This window comes from Crocodylus siamensis, chromosome 2 (assembly GCF_052110815.1).
Source record: "Crocodylus siamensis isolate JL-2025a chromosome 2, ASM5211081v1, whole genome shotgun sequence".
NCBI classification, from domain to species: Eukaryota; Metazoa; Chordata; order Crocodylia; family Crocodylidae; genus Crocodylus; species Crocodylus siamensis.
In genome coordinates this window covers 118,097,425-118,114,708 of record NC_143396.1, presented here as the reverse complement: position 1 = coordinate 118,114,708, position 17,284 = coordinate 118,097,425, and the positions used below count along the sequence as shown (strand labels likewise).

Genomic DNA, 17,284 nt, shown 5'->3' with positions numbered 1-17,284 from the left:
CCCACCGAGTAGTCCCAAGGGGCCCTGCCAGTGTGAGAGAAGGACCAGGGCTGCCCCCAGCTCAGGGATCACTTGGGCTGGCAGCAGCTCGACCCCTGGTCATGGGAGAGGCAGACAGTCTCCACCAAAAATAAAGAAATAAAAGGATTGGGCCCCATACTGCTTCTACCTTCAGCAGATGCCTGCTGAAAGCAGAAGTGGTGAGGGGTCCTATGTTTTTTTTCAATGGAGCTTGCCCACCTCTCCTGTGTCCAGGAGGCGAGCTGACTAATGCTGCAACAATCATTGTAAACTCATTTAAAACCCTGAAAATCAACCTGGGAAGATGTGGGCAGTGGGATCCCACAAGGCTCATTTCTTGGACCAGTGCTGTTCAATGTCTTCATCAGTGACTTGGACGAGGGCATGAAAATCACTGTTGATACCAAATTATGCAGTAAAGTTAACACACTAGAGAGTAGAGAACAAATCCAGGCAGATCTGGACCGCTTGGAAAAGTGGGCAGAATGGAATAGGATGCAGTTCAATAAGGACAAATGCAAGGTGCTGCACCTAGGGAGAAGGAATTACCAGCATGCTTATAAGCTGAGGATAATAATAAGCAGCATGCTATTCAGCAGCACAGCAGTGGAAAGGGATCTTGAAGTCACTGTTAACTCCAAGATAAACATGAGTTGTCAATGTGAAGAAGTGATCAGTAAAGCTAACCACACTTTATCATGCATTATCAGATGCATGACAAACAGGTCCAGGGAGGTGATACTTCCCTTTATGTGGCATTGGTCAGGCCATGGTTGGAATACTACATCCAGTTTGGGTGCCACACTTCAAGATGGATGTGGACAACCTTGATAGGGTCCAGAGGAGGGCGATTTGTATGGTTAGGGGTCTGCAGGCAAAGCCCTATGAGGAGAGATTGAAGGCCCTGGATCTCTTTAGTCTTCACAAGAGAAGGCTAAGAGGTGATCTTGCGGCCGCTTACAAATTCATCAGTGGGGGACAGCAGGGAACAGGAGATGTTCACCAGGGCACCCCTTGGGGTAACTAGGAACAATGGCCACAAACTGATGGAGAGCAGATTTAGCTTAGATATCAGGAAGAACTTCTTTACAATAAAGGTTGCCAAAATCTGAAATGGACTTCCAAGAGAGGTGGTGCTCTCCTGTACCTTGGGGGTCTTTAAGAGAAGGTTAGACATACACCTGGCTGGGGTCATCTGACCCCGGCACACTTTCATGCCCAGAGCAGGGGGTTGGACTCAATGATCTGCTATGGTCCCTTATGAGCCAAACATCTATGAGTCTATGAACTCTTGCTCGTGTACAGGGTGATGCCATTAAGCCACACAAAGTGACATTTTTGTCATATGCATATGGTAATGATGTCATGTACAATTGCCCAGGGTGTCTAAAAGACTGTTTGATGCACAAAAAAGATGGGCTGGGTCAACAACTATATTCCTTTGGTACAAAGAAACATTATCATAAAAAGTGTGTTAATATAGAAGAAAACTTTCTGAGAAGCCAGTAGGAGACTATGGAATGAACTTCCCTATGAACTAAGCACACAGACACCTCATCATCTCACACTGAATGCAAGACACTTTTCTTTCACCTTGCCTTCTCTTCCATAAACTCATAACATTAATATTTAAAACAGAAAACAAACAAAAACTAAACAACAACTCATCACCTATGAAAGCAAGTCATGCTGCAGAACCTGCTTTTTTACCGATGAAGAAGTTAGAAGAAAAAAGAAGATCAATCAGCAAAAACAAAACATTTGAAGTATAACTCAGGTAGGAAACATTTTACTTTTGCCTAATCAAATTAATATAGTTTTCTGGGTTATATGCCGTGAGATCTTCTGCCATAATCAGCTATTAATGGTTCAGTATGGCTTCTTCCATTATAGAAGGCAGGGTAGATTGGTGCCATACAGACTAACTGAATCAGACACAAAGCTTTGTAAGAGTGGCTTGTTTCATTAGATGCTGTGAAGGGATTGAAGAATATATAGCTTCTAATTAGAAATAAGTGATTAGGATACAAGCATAGGGAAAGGGGTGTAAAAAGGCGTTACTGCTTAGGGGGAGGCAAGGTGGGTAGGAGACAGAAAGACAAAACAGTTAATTCATTGAGATACACAGAAATTATGAAACCAGTGCAGGTAATGGGATAAGACTCTATAGTCTTGGTTTAGCCTTGGGATGATTTGTTGCTCCTCAAGTGCTTATTCAAGGTTGTATTTAAAGTTTTATTATCTAAGAACAGCCACACTGATGAAATGTCCAGGTATTGTAAAGTGTTCTGCCATAGACTTGTGTGTCTTTCTGGAACTGATATCAGATTAGTGCTCATTTTTTCCTACAGATAGGGATTATTCCATCTGTCCAATGTAGACAACAGAGAGGCACTGTAAGCAGGTGATGGCATATATTATGTTGGTAGAAGAACAGAAGAATGAACCTTAGTTATTATAATTCATGCCATTTGGTCCAGTGAAGATGTGGGTCTGTGTTGATGAGAGAACACAGCCTTCATCTTTGTCTGGAGCAAGGTCTGATGCCTTGGTGAGAATAGGAGTTAGGTAATAGGTTGCTGGAGAGATGCCATGTGAGGTTGTGGATCTGTCTGTAAGCTGGGACAAATTTGTCCCCCATGGCTGCCTTGAAGTGGTTACCATTTTCAGGCAGGGGTTGGAGGTCCTTAATTGTGTGTCTAAGGAGTTCAATCTGGGAGCTGGAGGTGACAACCAAAAGGATTCTGTTGTCGTGGTCCCAGGGTTTGCATTGTCACATGATGGCCTGAGTCTGGCTGAGTTAATCTGGCTATGGTTTTAGGTTTGTAGTGTAAGTGTAGGATCCCTGCTCCAGATCCCAAAGCTGTGCATCCCAGTCAGTGTGATCAGAAAAGATACTACTGCAATAGAGAACTTGGCTGTAGATAATGGATCTAGCAGTATGCTTAGAATGAGACCTGCTGGCATAGAGCTAGCTGTAGTGGTCAGTTGGTTTCAGATGAAATGTGGGGATAATATGGACATTATAAACCTTTCACAGTGGTCTCCAAGAAGTGAATCTGTGGAGTGGAATATTCAAGAGTCAGTTTGATGGAAAGGTGGAAGATGTTAAAGTCCTAGTGAAATGTGACTATAGATTCCTACCCATGTGTCCATATGATAAAGGTGTCATTAAGGTACCTTAGGTATATTAGAGGAAAGAGAAGGCAGCTGCAGAGGAAGCAGATTTCAAGATCTGTCAAAAATATACTGGCATACTAGGGAGACATACATGTGGCCAGGGCAGTGCCATTCTTTTGGAGATGTAAGGAGCCACTACCAAATCTGAAATAGTTGTACGTGAGGACAAAGCAGGAGAGTGTAATAGAAACAGAAGCAGCACTGTCCTCATTAGGGATAATGTTCCTCATGGCCAATCCATCCTCATGGAGGGATGTTAGTGTACAGAGATGTGCTAATAAGGAAATAACTGTAAGTTTGACATTGTAAGCTCATTTCTTCAGCAAATCTGTGTTGCCTTTCAAATAGCTGGCAGCTCCTGTGGCATATGGAAATAAAATTGAGTCAACATAGGCAGAAACTCCTCTGTGATGGTGCCAGCTCAACAGACAACAGGATATCCTTGGTTCCCACATTTGCAGATCTTGGATAAAAGGTAAAATTTACCTGTCTTGGGCTCTGCTTCCTGCAGACCCATCACAGCATCTACCAGACCCAGGAGGCACCAGTTGCTGAGCTGAGGGATGCTCCATCCGCCCCACTATCTCAGTGTCCATGAGACACGCCTGGTACCTAGAGGTATGTAGAAAAATCATATAAAGCTGTGTCTATGGCTGAATCACCAAATGTCTTTGAATCTCTCTGAACTGAATCGGAGGCTTCCAATTCGATTCGGAGAGATTAATGGGTCTCCTGATTCAGATTTGGCGATTCAGCTGCCAATCAGGCCAAATCTCCTGTGAACTGAATCAGTGACCAAAGCTTCACACAGCCCTACATCCAAGCTTCATAGCTTTTAGTACTTTTTAATAGCTGTATTTAGGACTTTTGTGGGGAATGCAAAGATTCTTCTATTACTTTAACCATTCACAAGATACTCTCCTACATTTCTTCTGTTGGTTGTTATTTTAGGTTGGGCTGCATATTGCTATAGGATTTTTGTTTTTCATATGACTTGGCAATAGAAATTTCTAAATAAAACAAAACAGATAGATGGTACTCCTAAGAACTACATCAGAGTTAGCCGATTAATATGTACTATTCTGATATCATATTCAAAGGTGCCACTGGAGAACTTCATTTATTAAAATATACCAAAGTTCATTTATTAAAATATATCAATTGAGTGATTATTTCCAATACAGATAGAATGTTACCAATGATTGCTGAGGGAGGGGAAAGAAAGTGAATACAAATTAAAAACTTCCTGATCTGATGATTGAATTTCAGATAGATATAACTATACTTCTAGTAGAGATGATATTTATAGGAAAGTACAAAAATAAATGATTTGCATTGTACATCCTGCCCCTTCCTTAATGCAAAGATAATGATTTGTTAAGTTCTGAAATTTAATTTCACAAAGAGTACATTTATTTTGTTTCTCAGAGAAAACGCAAGTGGCATCCTGTTATAAGACAGCCTGCTCCCTGTCTCACTTATCTGGACACACACGTATCCCAAATTCCTAACAATTTCTCAAATAGACTTACCAAAACCTTTAAAACAAACATGGTAAAATGATCATCTTTTTGAAGTAACAGGTTATGTTTTGAATTAGTATCCATACGTTTATGATGTGATGTTTATGTTTCCATAGAGTTCCCATGATTGAAGTTGAACACGTGGAAATAAGGATCACTTTCTGCAGATCCCTCTGCAGAACTGGAATCTTAAACAAATATACAACAGGATGCTCTCCTTCTTACTTACAGTGTCTAAAACAACAGACTTACAAATAGAAGTTTGATTATATGGAAAAATGGTGATACATTACAATCTTTCAAACAAATGGGTTTGCTTAATTGGAAAACCTCACCTGCAGCTCTATTTACATGAGATTCTTTCTTGAGCTCCTGTCTCTTTTGCTTGTCTTACAATCACAGGTGCTGCCCTTAGTGATAAACACTGTGTAAAGGGGAAGACAAAAATCAAACTTGCTTCACGGAAATTGAAATAAGCAGAAATGCAATGTTATAAATAGCAAGTGACGTTTCTCATAATTTAATTTAATTAATTCATTATGATTTTTTGTGTTTCGTTAGCACTAAATCCTCCTCATCTAGTTAAGAGAGTAGTTTAATTGTTCAATGGCTTGAGTAAACAGCAGGATTTGGCCTAGGATTGTTTTATTGGATTTTGTTATTGTTATCTTGTACATAAATTCCACCATCCACATATGGCAATTTGCAGCAGATAAAATAATGACATTGATTGAACTGTGATGAATAACTTGTGTTTGCTGGAATGAGGTAGATAGTTCTGGTCTGCTTCCCAGAAAGATTTCTCCATTAGAAATATTGTGATAATTTCCATGATTATAAAGAATTCATTTTGTTATGGCAATAAAACTGCCCTCCTGCAGCTTTATTTATTGTCCACTGTAATTTTGCTATTTCAGTCTAACGTATTTATGTTCAAAGTGTAATGGTGTTTTTGAATTCATGCCCAGCTTGCATTATTGGAATTCATTTAATAGGCCAGTTTTCATTTTAATATCTAATATTTTGACAAAGACAAAATTAGTTCTGGCCTCTTACCCCAGATCCATGACAAAATATTATAGGTGGCAGTTAACTGATTAATGTTATAAAGTAGAAAGGAAGGGGGCCAAACAAAGAAGTGCTCTCTTAATTATCACCATCATTAAAAAGAAAAAGAATAAAGCTGATCATAGGTTTCCTGTATGGGTACTGAAAAAAAATATTCAAGGAAGAAGTAATTTTTGTCTGTAACTTGGGGATCCCCAAATACAGACAGAATACATTCAAAAGTCTTTAAACTTCATTAAGCACAGCAGTCACCTCACCATTAAATTTAAAGCATCTCACAGTATTTTATGTATCATGAAGAAGTGTTACCTAATCAAATTAGATATTACTATATGGCCTTAGTAAGTATACAAGCAACAGAGGGTGCATCTACATGAGATGTGACATATGCAGTAGACTAATTCTACTGTGCGTTAGCGCAGCAGGCAAAACGCTAATGAGCTAATGCTCAGTAGAATTAGTCTACTGCGTATTATCATCACCTAAAATGCATGGGCCAAGCCTACTGAATAGTGGTACTGGTTACTGTGCATTTAGTTAGTACCTGTTATTACAGGTAGTAAACTAAATGCACAGTAATCACTGTGCATTAATGCACATGTACACATGCCCCGAGAGAGACATAATATGTTACTTAAGAAACCTTTACTTTTCAGTCTCTTCTTCTAATATTTAGTCAGAAAAATCATCCATGTTAAATGAATATATAATCAAGGAATCATTCATAAAGGCTATTATTCTTTTTAGCAGAAGTTAACCAAACAAAAGATACTAGTAAAATGTGAGACTGACCCTAGAAAAACCTCAACATAACAAAGAATACATTGGGTACCTAGCAAATTCATTTTTTGAGGGGAAAAAAATCCCTCAAATATGTTTCAGATAGAAATATTTGTATGCTGTCCTCTCTCTGCATTAAGCAAACTTTCATTTAAATTGCCAGATTTGCTTAATGGTAATTCACAGCACTCAAGGATCTCAAAATACTTTGCAGACATCAGTGAATTTAATATGAAACTACTCCTGAAAGAAAGGGAAGTTATGCCACCCTTTATAGGTGAAGGCACTGAAGCACTGATGATAATTTACTACAGTCATAGGAACATTATGGCAGATCTGGGAATATAGCCCAGATCTCTAGATTACCAGACCAGTGCTGTAACACTATCATCCTTCCTAGGTTTTTATTAGATTGATTTGCAATTTAAAGATTGACTCAGCTTGCCAGAGTAAGGGTCTATGTAGAAATCTTATCCCCATCAATAAATATACAGGTTAGCTAGCTCTTGACCTACTTGTCTCTTCAGCTGCCATCTCTTCTTTTCAAGCCTATTACGTGCACTATTTACAATTGGAGCCTCTCCTTGACTTTTTTCCCAAGACCTTCTCCAAACCAGATTCCTTCTCTTGACAACGATGAAACAATTATTCTCTTGCTAGTGTCTCGAATGATTTCCTCAAGCCAAGTGGCTGAATGCATACTCCATTTATATCTTCCTTGACTTGTCAGATCCTTCAACCACATATACACTTCTACTATCTCAGGCATGCCCTTCTTGACAGCGGGTCCTTTCCTGATTTCTGTGAATCTCTCCATTCATTTTTGGTTCACTTCTTACCTCTGTAATAATTCCTTCAGAATATCTGTTGGACCATCCTTCTCTTCCTCCTCTTCCCCCTCCACCCTTACACATTCTGTTAGGGGTCCACGGAGCTGTTCTTTGTTCTCAACTTTTCTCTCAGATTTTGTCTCTGGGTAATCTTATCAGCAAAAACAAATTTAAATACCATTTCTACAGGGATGATTTATAGCTACATCTACCCAGACCTGTTTCCTTCTCTCATCTTGTATCTTGACATCTCCACAGGCATGACTAGCCATCACTGGGAGCTTAACTTGGCTAAATTATAGCTCTTAATCTTCCATTCCATGCCATCATCACTACTTACTTTCTTGGATATTTATAATCAAGACTATCATTCTGCCTGTTACTGGGTGCATCTACACAAGACACTTACTGCAATTAACTAATTAGCTACTCAGTAAAGCATCACCAGTTTATACATGTAGGGCTATTAGGCCAGAGTAAACTTATTAACTCTGCCATAGGTTAGTACTGCCAGATACAAGTACTATCCTATAGTGGAGTTATTTACTCGTCTAATACATGAGTAAGCCACACCAAATGTACAAGCCATTTTGTATTATAAAGTATGTTGTTGTATATGATTTTAGTTAAATATGTTTATATTCATGGATGACTGGTGCCTCCTGACTTGGGGGGGTGAGGCAGAGGTATCAGCTGCCGATTGCCGATGGGGGGGGGGTGTCCCTCAACAGCCAGTCATCATGACTGGCGAAAGTGCTGGCGGCAAGCCAGAAATGCCAGTGGTGCTTCTCCGGGGGAGCATTAGCTGGTGCTCCCCATTCCCCAGCCAGCGAGGGCCAATTGTAGAGGGGGCATGTGCCACCCTGTGCACCCATCTACACAACACCTCTGATTATATAAGTTTTTCTACTGGTCTGTAAGTACTCATGCTTTCTTTATTTAAGTGTCTTGTCTCCTCTCTTGTTTGAGTAATCTGAGGAGCCAAGTTCTGCACCAAGCAGATAAAGGCAAAAAAAGCCCTTTAGTTCAGGTCTTTTGTTTTAGAAGCCCTCCTGTGTTTACTATAAACAAGAAGACTTGGCTTCTAGTCACCTAGGCAGAGGATCTGACCCCAAACCTAACTGGTTAACTGAGCAGTGTTCTTCTACTTTTTTAATTTTTTTTTTTTAATGAATTGGTTAAGAGGAAAAACTGTAAGAATGGCAAGCCTGGTTTGGGAAAGCTTGTGTGATGTAATGACAGGTATATAGAAACTTCTCAACTAGTATTCAGGTCTCTTTTTTTCTCCTGGGACTGGTGAGACCTGAAAAGCTTAACTGGGAGCCAGAGAAACTGCTCTCCTTGGGGATGATGGGGGGGGTCTCCCCCTTTCTTCACTGGAGAAGTGAACTGAAGCCATGTGAAGGGAAACCCTCAGGTACAGATATCAGGGCTTGAGACCCTTGTTCTCTCCTTTTTTCTTCTTTTGTTTTCCTGGTTTTGAGTGGGATACCATGGTGGGTATTAATCCTTGGAGCAGACTAGCCAGAGTTGGACCATGGCAGTTTGGCTGGTGCACTCTGGGCCAGGGCTGAGAGCCTGGCAATTTTAGTTGCTGTTGCAACTTCTTTTGGTTTCAGCCAACCTGTGTAGCTGAACCACATCTCTGTTTTGTTGGCAGAGCTGGCTCAGGATTAAAAGCCTCATGTGCTTTGGGCCAAGGCTCAGAGCTTGGCATGTTTTGGTGCTGTTGTAATTTCTTTTGGTTTCAGCCTAGCTGTGTGGCTGAACCCCAGCTGTATATCTTACTGGCAGTTTTCGGCCAGAATTAAAGGCCTGGCAGATTTAAGCCCAGCTTAAGGTCTTGAGTGGAATAATGCCATGGCATTTAATCCTCAAAGCAAAGTGAACAGGAATGGAGTCCTGGCAGTTATTGGCCAGCATAGGCCTGGTCCACGTTTTTTGTTGTGTTATGGCTGCTATGTCTCAGCATAACTCTTTAGCTGAGACTAAATGTCTAGATGACCACAGCCAAATAGTCCTGGTGTTCTTTTGTTGTATACTCAAGCCCTGGTGCAGAAAAGGCCTGAGTCCCCCTTTTATTGTTTTACAGCTGTTGTGCCTCAGCATAACGATGTAATTGAGCCGTGCTATAGTTTGCTGGACATTTGGGCCTGGCTTGGGGCCTGGCATATTTTGGGGCCTGGCACATGTTGTTATTTTTGTAGCTCTTTGTCCCAGCCAAACAGTATGATTGGACACTAGCTGCAGTTCAGGCTCTTTTGCCATTTGCTGTTTTCTGCTTGGATTGGGATTAGAAATTTTAGGGTGTGATATACTGAGGAAAGCCTCAGCTAATCCCTCAATGCCCACATTTGGAAGTGGAGATTGGTGCTCCAGAGCATCACCGAGAGCAACGAGGGGCCCTTTGCAATGCAGAAGGACCTACACTCTCTAGCAACTCCTTGCAGTGCAACAAACCCAAGGAGGATCTCACAGGACTCTCTGATGTGGGCCCCCTTCTCCAACCCATTGCTGAAGGGCAGGTATAAGGCTGCAGGCCTTGGAACTACCTTTTACGTGAGCCTCAAGTGTAAGACTTCCTGGGCATGGGTGAAGCCTCCCCAAGAGGGTGCAACCTATAGACTATGCCTTGTACTTGGTAGTGTTTTAAATTAGATTTGGTGTTTTCCTTTGTTTTCTGGTAATAAATTTGTCTACACTGCTTGTGACGAGGGGGTATTATATATGTGGGACACCCCAGCCAAATTCAGCAATCCTAGATTTCTGGTTGGGGACTCAAGCCACAGTGAAAACTTAATGGGTACTATGAAATTTGAACCCAACCCTTGTTGCTGCTGACCAACATGCTGACTCAGCATGCTACAGTCCCAGGCACACATGTAAACACTGTGCCAAGGTACAAGAATATTCACGGGTAGATATGCCCATTCAAGTCAATAATGTAGGCATCATTTTCAACTTAGACCTCTCTCTAGATCTTCACATCCAGCAGAAGATGCAGTTTATTCATAAGATACCTTACCATCTCTGAGATACTTTCCATCTATGCATCTAAAACCCAGGAATTCATGTTAATTACTCATTTTTGCAACATCCTTTTCTCTGACAAAAGTTATCATGCTTTGCTGATACCCATAGACTAAGGATGCCTCTGAAAAGATCATTTTCCCAGCCCATATCTCACCTCCTGCTCAAGCATCAGCTTCCAGTCTTCACTTTCAAAACTCTTCATAGTGTTCCAAACGTGGCTATAATCTTTTTCATTGAGGAGAGAGGATAAGTCTTGTCTTTATCTTCCACTTAGGTTTTCAAGCACATGTCTTTGTACTTTTGTCTCTGTTGCATACATACTAGAGGAGCTCCCTGAAAAAAAAACAAAAATTTACCACATTAAATTACTTCAAAACCCTCCTTCATCATGATGCCAACAGAAACTTTAAGTGAATGATATGCTGCAATTAATCCTTATCATTCCAACAAGTGCTGAGTCCCTATCACTCCAGTTCTAACTGACAGCTCCAAGATAGACTGACTTCCAAAAATAATGCACTGATTTTATGGAAATAGCACCTAAAGATTCCAGCTTCAGTTGGCTGTACATCATCTTCTATTGATAAACGAGTTGATTGGATTTATTATTTTTACCATTAATAGGCAAATGTAGGAGAAGCTCAGTTGAGCACACACAATAAATCCTGACCTCGTGAAGGAACACCTTGAGAAGCTGGATACCTTCAAGTCAGCCGGCCCTGACAATCTGCACCCCAGGGTACTCAAGGAGCTGGCGAGCGTCATAGCCCAGCCCCTGGCACGGATCTTTGAAAACTCCTGGTGATCTGGTGTAGTGCCTGAAGACTGGAAGAAGGCCAATGTGGTGCTGATCTTCAAAAAAGGGAGGACAGTGGATCCGGCTAACTACAGGCCCTTTAGACTGACTTCTATCCTGGGGAAGATCCTAGAAAAGTTTATTAAGGAGGCCATCCTTGAGGGACTGGCCCAGGCTAACATTCTAAGGGATAGCCAGCACGGGTTTGTTGCGGGTAGGTCTTGTTTGACCAACCTCATTTCCTTCTATGATCGGGTGACCTATCACCTGGACAAGGGAGAAGAGGTTGATGTCATATATCTTGACTTCAAAAAAGCTTTTGATCTGGTATCCCATGATCACCTCTTGGCCAAACTGCCCAGTTGTGGCCTTGGCTCCACCACGATCCGCTGGCTGGGAAATTGGCTCCGTGGTCGGACCTAGAGGGTTGTGATTGATGGCAGTCACTCATTGTGGTGCCCTGTGACCAGTGGGGTCCCTCAAGGCTCTGTCCTGAGACCCATTCTGTTCAACATCTTCATTAACGATGTGGAAATTGCAGTCAGGAGTGGACTGGCCAAGTTCGCCGATGACACCAAACTTTGGGGCAAAACATCCACGCCAGAGGACAGGCGGGTGATCCAGGCTGACCTAGACAAGCTCAGCAAATGGGCAGACGAGAACCTCATGGTGTTTAACACCGAAAAATGCAAGGTTCTCCACCTTGGGAGGAAAAACCTGCAGCACCCTTATAGGCTCGGCAATGCTATGTTGGTTAGCACTACAGAAGAAAGAGACTTGGGGGTCATCATTGACCACAAGATGAACATGAGCCTGCAATGCAATGCTGCGGCTAGTAAAGCGACCAAAACGCTGGCTTGCATCCATAGATGCTTCTCGAGCAAATCCCGGGATGTCATTCTCCCCTTGTACTCGGCCTTGGTGAGGCTGCAGCTGGAGTACTGCGTCCAGTTTTGGGCTCCACAATTCAAAAAGGATGTGGAGAAGCTTGAGAGAGTCCAGAGGAGAGCCACGCACATGATTATAGGTCAGGAAAACAGATCTTACGATGACAGACTGAGAGCCATGGGACTCTTTAGCCTTGAAAAGCGTAGGCTCAGGGGTGATCTGATGGCCACCTATAAATTTATCAAGGGTGACCACCAGGATCTGGGGGAACATTTGTTCACCGGAGCGCCCCAAGGGATGACGAGGTCGAACAGTCACAAACTCCTGCAAGACCATTTCAGGCTGGACATAAGGAAGAATTTCTTTACTGTCCAAGCCCCCAAGGTCTAGAACAGTCTGCCAGCAGAGGTGGTTCAAGCACCTACACTGAATACCTTTAAGAGTAAATTGGATGCTTATCTTGCTGGGATCCTATGACCCCAGCTGACTTCCTGCCCTTTGGGCAGGGGGCTGGACTCGATCTCCCGAGGTCCCTTCCAGCCCTAATGTCTATGAAATCTATGAAATCACACCTGATAAAAGAACAGTTCGATAAAATGATAGGAAAGCAATATTCTTCCACCTGCAGAACACTTAATGTCAGAATATAAAGACACAGATTTCTTCTTCTTTCACAACAACATGGTATCCAAAGCTTGCCAAGTAAGAGTATATTTTGCTACACAACTCATATTTTTAAGTAACTCAGCAGAAGCAAAGCATGGATGCAGGGAGAAGAGGCTGAGCCCAGCTGTGACTCGCTTCTCCAGGACTCTCCCGTGCTACTGGGCTCCTCCCCACCCTGTGCCCTGCTCTGGGCACCAAGGGCTCAGCTCCTTTTAGCTGTTGCACCACTGCTGCTGGCTTCTGGGTGCTGGGCCTCATGCTGCAGTACTACTATTTATTTCCCTGTGCCGTGGCTTGGCACTGAGGGCTCTTTCACCACAGGCCAGGCCCTTCAGGTTCCAGCCAGCTGTCCTTATGCCAGGTGGCTATCCCAAGTAGCCCTCGCTGCTCCCTGGCTCCCAAGGCTTAGGCCCACATGCTGCTCTGCACACCGTGGGACCTGGCTACTTGCTGGGAGATGGGGCCTGAGCTGCCTCACTGCAGCCCCAAGGCCTTTGTTCCATGTGCTACCCTGCACACCATGTGGCCTGCTGGCCCTGCTGGGGTTGCAGGCTTGAGCCACTGCTTTCGGCTCCCAAAGCCTGGGCTCCATGCACTGCCCTGTACACCATGATGGGCCCAAGCAGTCTCGCAGTACTCCCAGGGCTGGGTCTCCCCACACCATCCCCGTGCACTGTCAACAGCTTGACTGGTTTTGCACTATTCCCAAGACTACTCCTCCAGTGTCGGCTTCAGGGTCTATTGCCCACTGGAAGAGAGCTCCCCAGCTTTTCTTGGCTCTGTTCTTCTTGAGTCCTTTGCAGGCTCAGTGTGCTGAGCATGGTAGGCTTTTATTTACCTGGAGGCCCTGCCCCTGAAGTCTGCCAGACCTGCAAAGTGCAATCTTCAATCAGGTCCAGGGGCTCCTTGAATCCCCCTACTTCTAAGCAGGCTTGGGGCAAGCCCCTCCTTGCTGTTACCTGATAGGTGGAAATGTTCCACCAATCCTAAGTGTCCTTCTCCAAGCCGGACTTGCCAGGCAAAAGCAGAGAACCCACCACATTGTTTCATAGTTTCATAGTTTCTAGGGTCGGAAGGGACCTAAGTAGATCATGTAGTCCAACCCCCTGCCATGGCAGGAAAGACTACTGGGGGTCAAACGACCCCAGCAAGGTGTTCATCTAACCTCCTCTTAAACACCCCCAGGGTAGGAGCCTGCACCACTTCTCTTGGAAGTTAGTTCCAGATCCTAGCTGCCCTGACCATGAAGTAGCGCCTCCTGATATCTAGCCTAAATCTACCCTCTGCCAGCTTGTGAGCATTATTCCTGCTTACTCCTGAAGTGCTTAGGGGAACAGGGACTTCCCCAGTGCCTACTGATCCCCCCTGACTAGTTTATAACAGGCCACTAGATCCCCCCTCAGCCTACTCTTTTGGTCCCATAGCCTCTCCTCATAGGGCCTGCCCTGCTGTCCTCTGATCATGCGAGTGGCCCTCCTCTGGACCCTCTCCATGCTGTCCATATCCCTCTTGAAGTGTGGTGCCCAGAACTGGATGCAGTACTCCAACCGCAGCCTGTCCAGTGCTGCATAGAGGGAGAGGATCACCTCCTTGGACCTGCTCGAGATGCATCTGTGGATGCGTGACAAGGTGCGGTTGGCCTTCCTAACTGCATCCCCACACTGCCAGCCCATGTTCATCTTGGAGTCAATGATGACTCCAAGAATCCTTTTCTGCCTCTGTGCTGACAAGAGGGGAGTTCCCCAACCTGTAGGTGTGGTGCCAGCTGTTCCTCCCCAGGTACATCACTTTGCACTTGTCTGTGTTCAATCCCATCCTATTCTCATCTGCCTACCCTTGTAACCTGTCTAGGTCCAACTGTAGCCTGTTGCTTCCTTCTAATGTGCCCACGCCCCCCCACATCTTAGTGTCATCAGCAAATTTGAACAAGGTGCTTTTTACCCCCTCATCCAAGTCACTGATGAAGATGTTGAACAGTGCAGGCCCGAGGACCGAGCCCTGCAGAACCCCACTGCCCACGTCCTTCCAAGCTGAGAAGGACCCATCCACTACCACCCTCTTGGTGTGGCCCTCCAGCCAGTTGGTGACCCATTTGACTGTGCGGGTGTCTACACCACAGCCCCCCAGTTTCTTAATGAGAACGGGGTGAGAGACAGTGTGAAAAGCCTTCCGGAAGTCCAGGAAGACTATATCCACTGCTAGCCTTGCATCTAATGATCTGGTGATCTGATTGTAAAAGGCCACCAGGTTGGTCTGACAGGACCTGCCACTGATGAACCCATGTTGGTTGCCCCTAAGCATGCAGTCCCCTGCTGGCCCCTCATGGATGTGTGCCAGAATAATTTTCTCAAACAACTTGCCTAGGATTGAGTTAAGACTAACTGGCCTATAGTTTCCCAGGTCCTCCTTGTTCCCCTTTTTGAAGATGGGAACCATGTTGGCCCTCTTCCAGTCCTCTGGCACCACACCAAAGCACCACGAGTGCTCGTAAAGCCATGCCAGGAGTCCTGCAATGACCTCAGCCAATTCTTTTAGAACTCTAGGGTGGAGATCATCTGGACCAGCTGACTTGAATACGTCCAGTCCCTCCAGAAGTTCCCTAACTAGTTCCTCACTAACCCTTGGCCCAGGTGTGCCTCCCCCGGGGCCCAAGGGGGGCCCAGCAGGGAGGTAACTGTTCTGGTCCCTACTTAGGAAGACGGAGGCAAAGAAGTCATTAAACATGTTAGCTTTGTCATCTGGTGTGACTAGATGGTTGCACTGATCTAATATCATATGCAAGCTAAAAATTATTAATGCATGATTATTTTTAAAACCAGATAAAACCAGTTTCATGTGCCAAAGTTTCACATGCCATATTTTGTATAAAGATGTGTAAGATGTGCCCCCTCCCTCCCCCTTTCACTCCATGGCACTGCGTGGGAGCGTGAGTCATTGGGTCTCACAGGGGAAAAGTTGTTTGGGGCAGAGAAACCCAGAGAAGGGTGAGCACCCCCCCACACCTAGTCAAGGCCTGAAGGGGAGGGGCCCCTGGTGCTTCCTGGACACCACCCCACACACACACACAAGGAACCCTATAGGAAGGAGGATTATCTCTTGCCATGGCTCAGGGACTATATTAAGGAATAGATGTTATTAAAATTATTTATGTTTGTGCTTTATATTTTGTAATGAGATGTTGTATTGTGATCTTGTAAATAGTGTTATTTAGGGTTTGACCTTGTTTATTGGTTAATGTTCACTGTGTAAATACATGTATATGATATTAATTTTATGTTTATGTATACTATAATTCAATAAAGTGTACATAGTTAAGAACTTTGGGCTTGGACTAACTCTATAGAGGGAAGAGGGATCTACTCGAAATTCTGGCATTCCTCTCACACCACCACCTTCTGCTTAACCATTGCATCTGATTGAGAATAGGGCACACCCTTGGGTATACTCAGGTTACAACAAAATATAAACATTCTTATAATTGGTCAGAATGTGCATATAACTCCTTAAAATTCCTGATTACAAAAGAAAGCTCCACAAAAATCTCCCTTGCTTGGAAGAGAATGGTCATGATAGTAAAGCAGAGTTGCCTTTGCCAGCCCTGAAGTCTTTAAAGGTTCAGCTAGACACCTAAAATAAGCAGAAAAAACAACGGAAGCTTCAAATCCTTTGATATTTATTCACTAACTAAATATAAATCTCATAATTCTTTTCATTACTATAACTTATTGACAAAGAATCCCCAAAGTATTCATACCTGGGTTAGGCCTCCAAACCATTTAGCTTCTGCTATAGTACCAAATAAAAAATTTTAATATTGAAATGGCCAAACTATTACTTTTTAAAATTTGAGAGGCATCTGTTTTAAAACATAGTCCTTATAATTGAATTTGCTTCACATAAAATAAAGTAAAAGTAAAAAGTGAATTTACTTTGCTTATAATTACCAGGTTCTTTTGAAGTCAAGGATATTCTTAATACAAACTTAGAAGTGTTCCAGTCTCACCATTTCTCCTATATGTTTTCTCTCTTAAGTGTTCAATATGGATTTTTCTATAGGGGTTACTCCACTGCAGAGCCAACATCTATAAAGCTTATTAAACTATCAAACACGAGTTCAGTGTATCTAGGTATTTAAGAATATGTTCTTGGCTGCTGCTCACAATAACAGTGCATGGCAATTAGCCACTGTGTAATATATCATTTTAAAAATCATTTTACATTATTTACAAATTACTCCAATGCAAACATTAGTTTCATTGGCTAAGTATAGATGTTCAAGAAGCCCCTGGCAGAAAGCTCTCTAACCATTGCATTTTATTTTAAGTGCTATAAGTTAGAGGCTAATGGAAGAATGGAGGAAGGGAACCCCCCCTTGCCAGACAGACCTGTCCCACTCCCCAGACCCTAGCCAGCAACTAGTCCCTTCCCCAGCTGCAGCCAACAGTGGCAGTAGCAGCAGGAGTGCCCCAAGCCACTTTTCATGGCACAGGAGCTCTGTA

The 17,284-nt window shown here is 43.4% G+C and overlaps 1 long non-coding RNA gene across 1 annotated transcript in view; it reads left to right on the top strand.

The window, feature by feature from the left end:
- LOC149870666 (uncharacterized) overlaps window positions 1-16,091 on the top strand; it is a 30,258-nt gene extending 14,167 nt beyond the window's left edge. Inside the window, exons 2-4 of the long non-coding RNA XR_016440809.1 lie at window positions 1,660-1,798; window positions 3,550-3,819; window positions 4,841-16,091. This is a non-coding gene — a long non-coding RNA (uncharacterized LOC149870666). The remainder of the gene's footprint in view (window positions 1-1,659; window positions 1,799-3,549; window positions 3,820-4,840) is intronic.
- The last annotated feature ends 1,193 nt before the right edge of the window (window positions 16,092-17,284 follow it).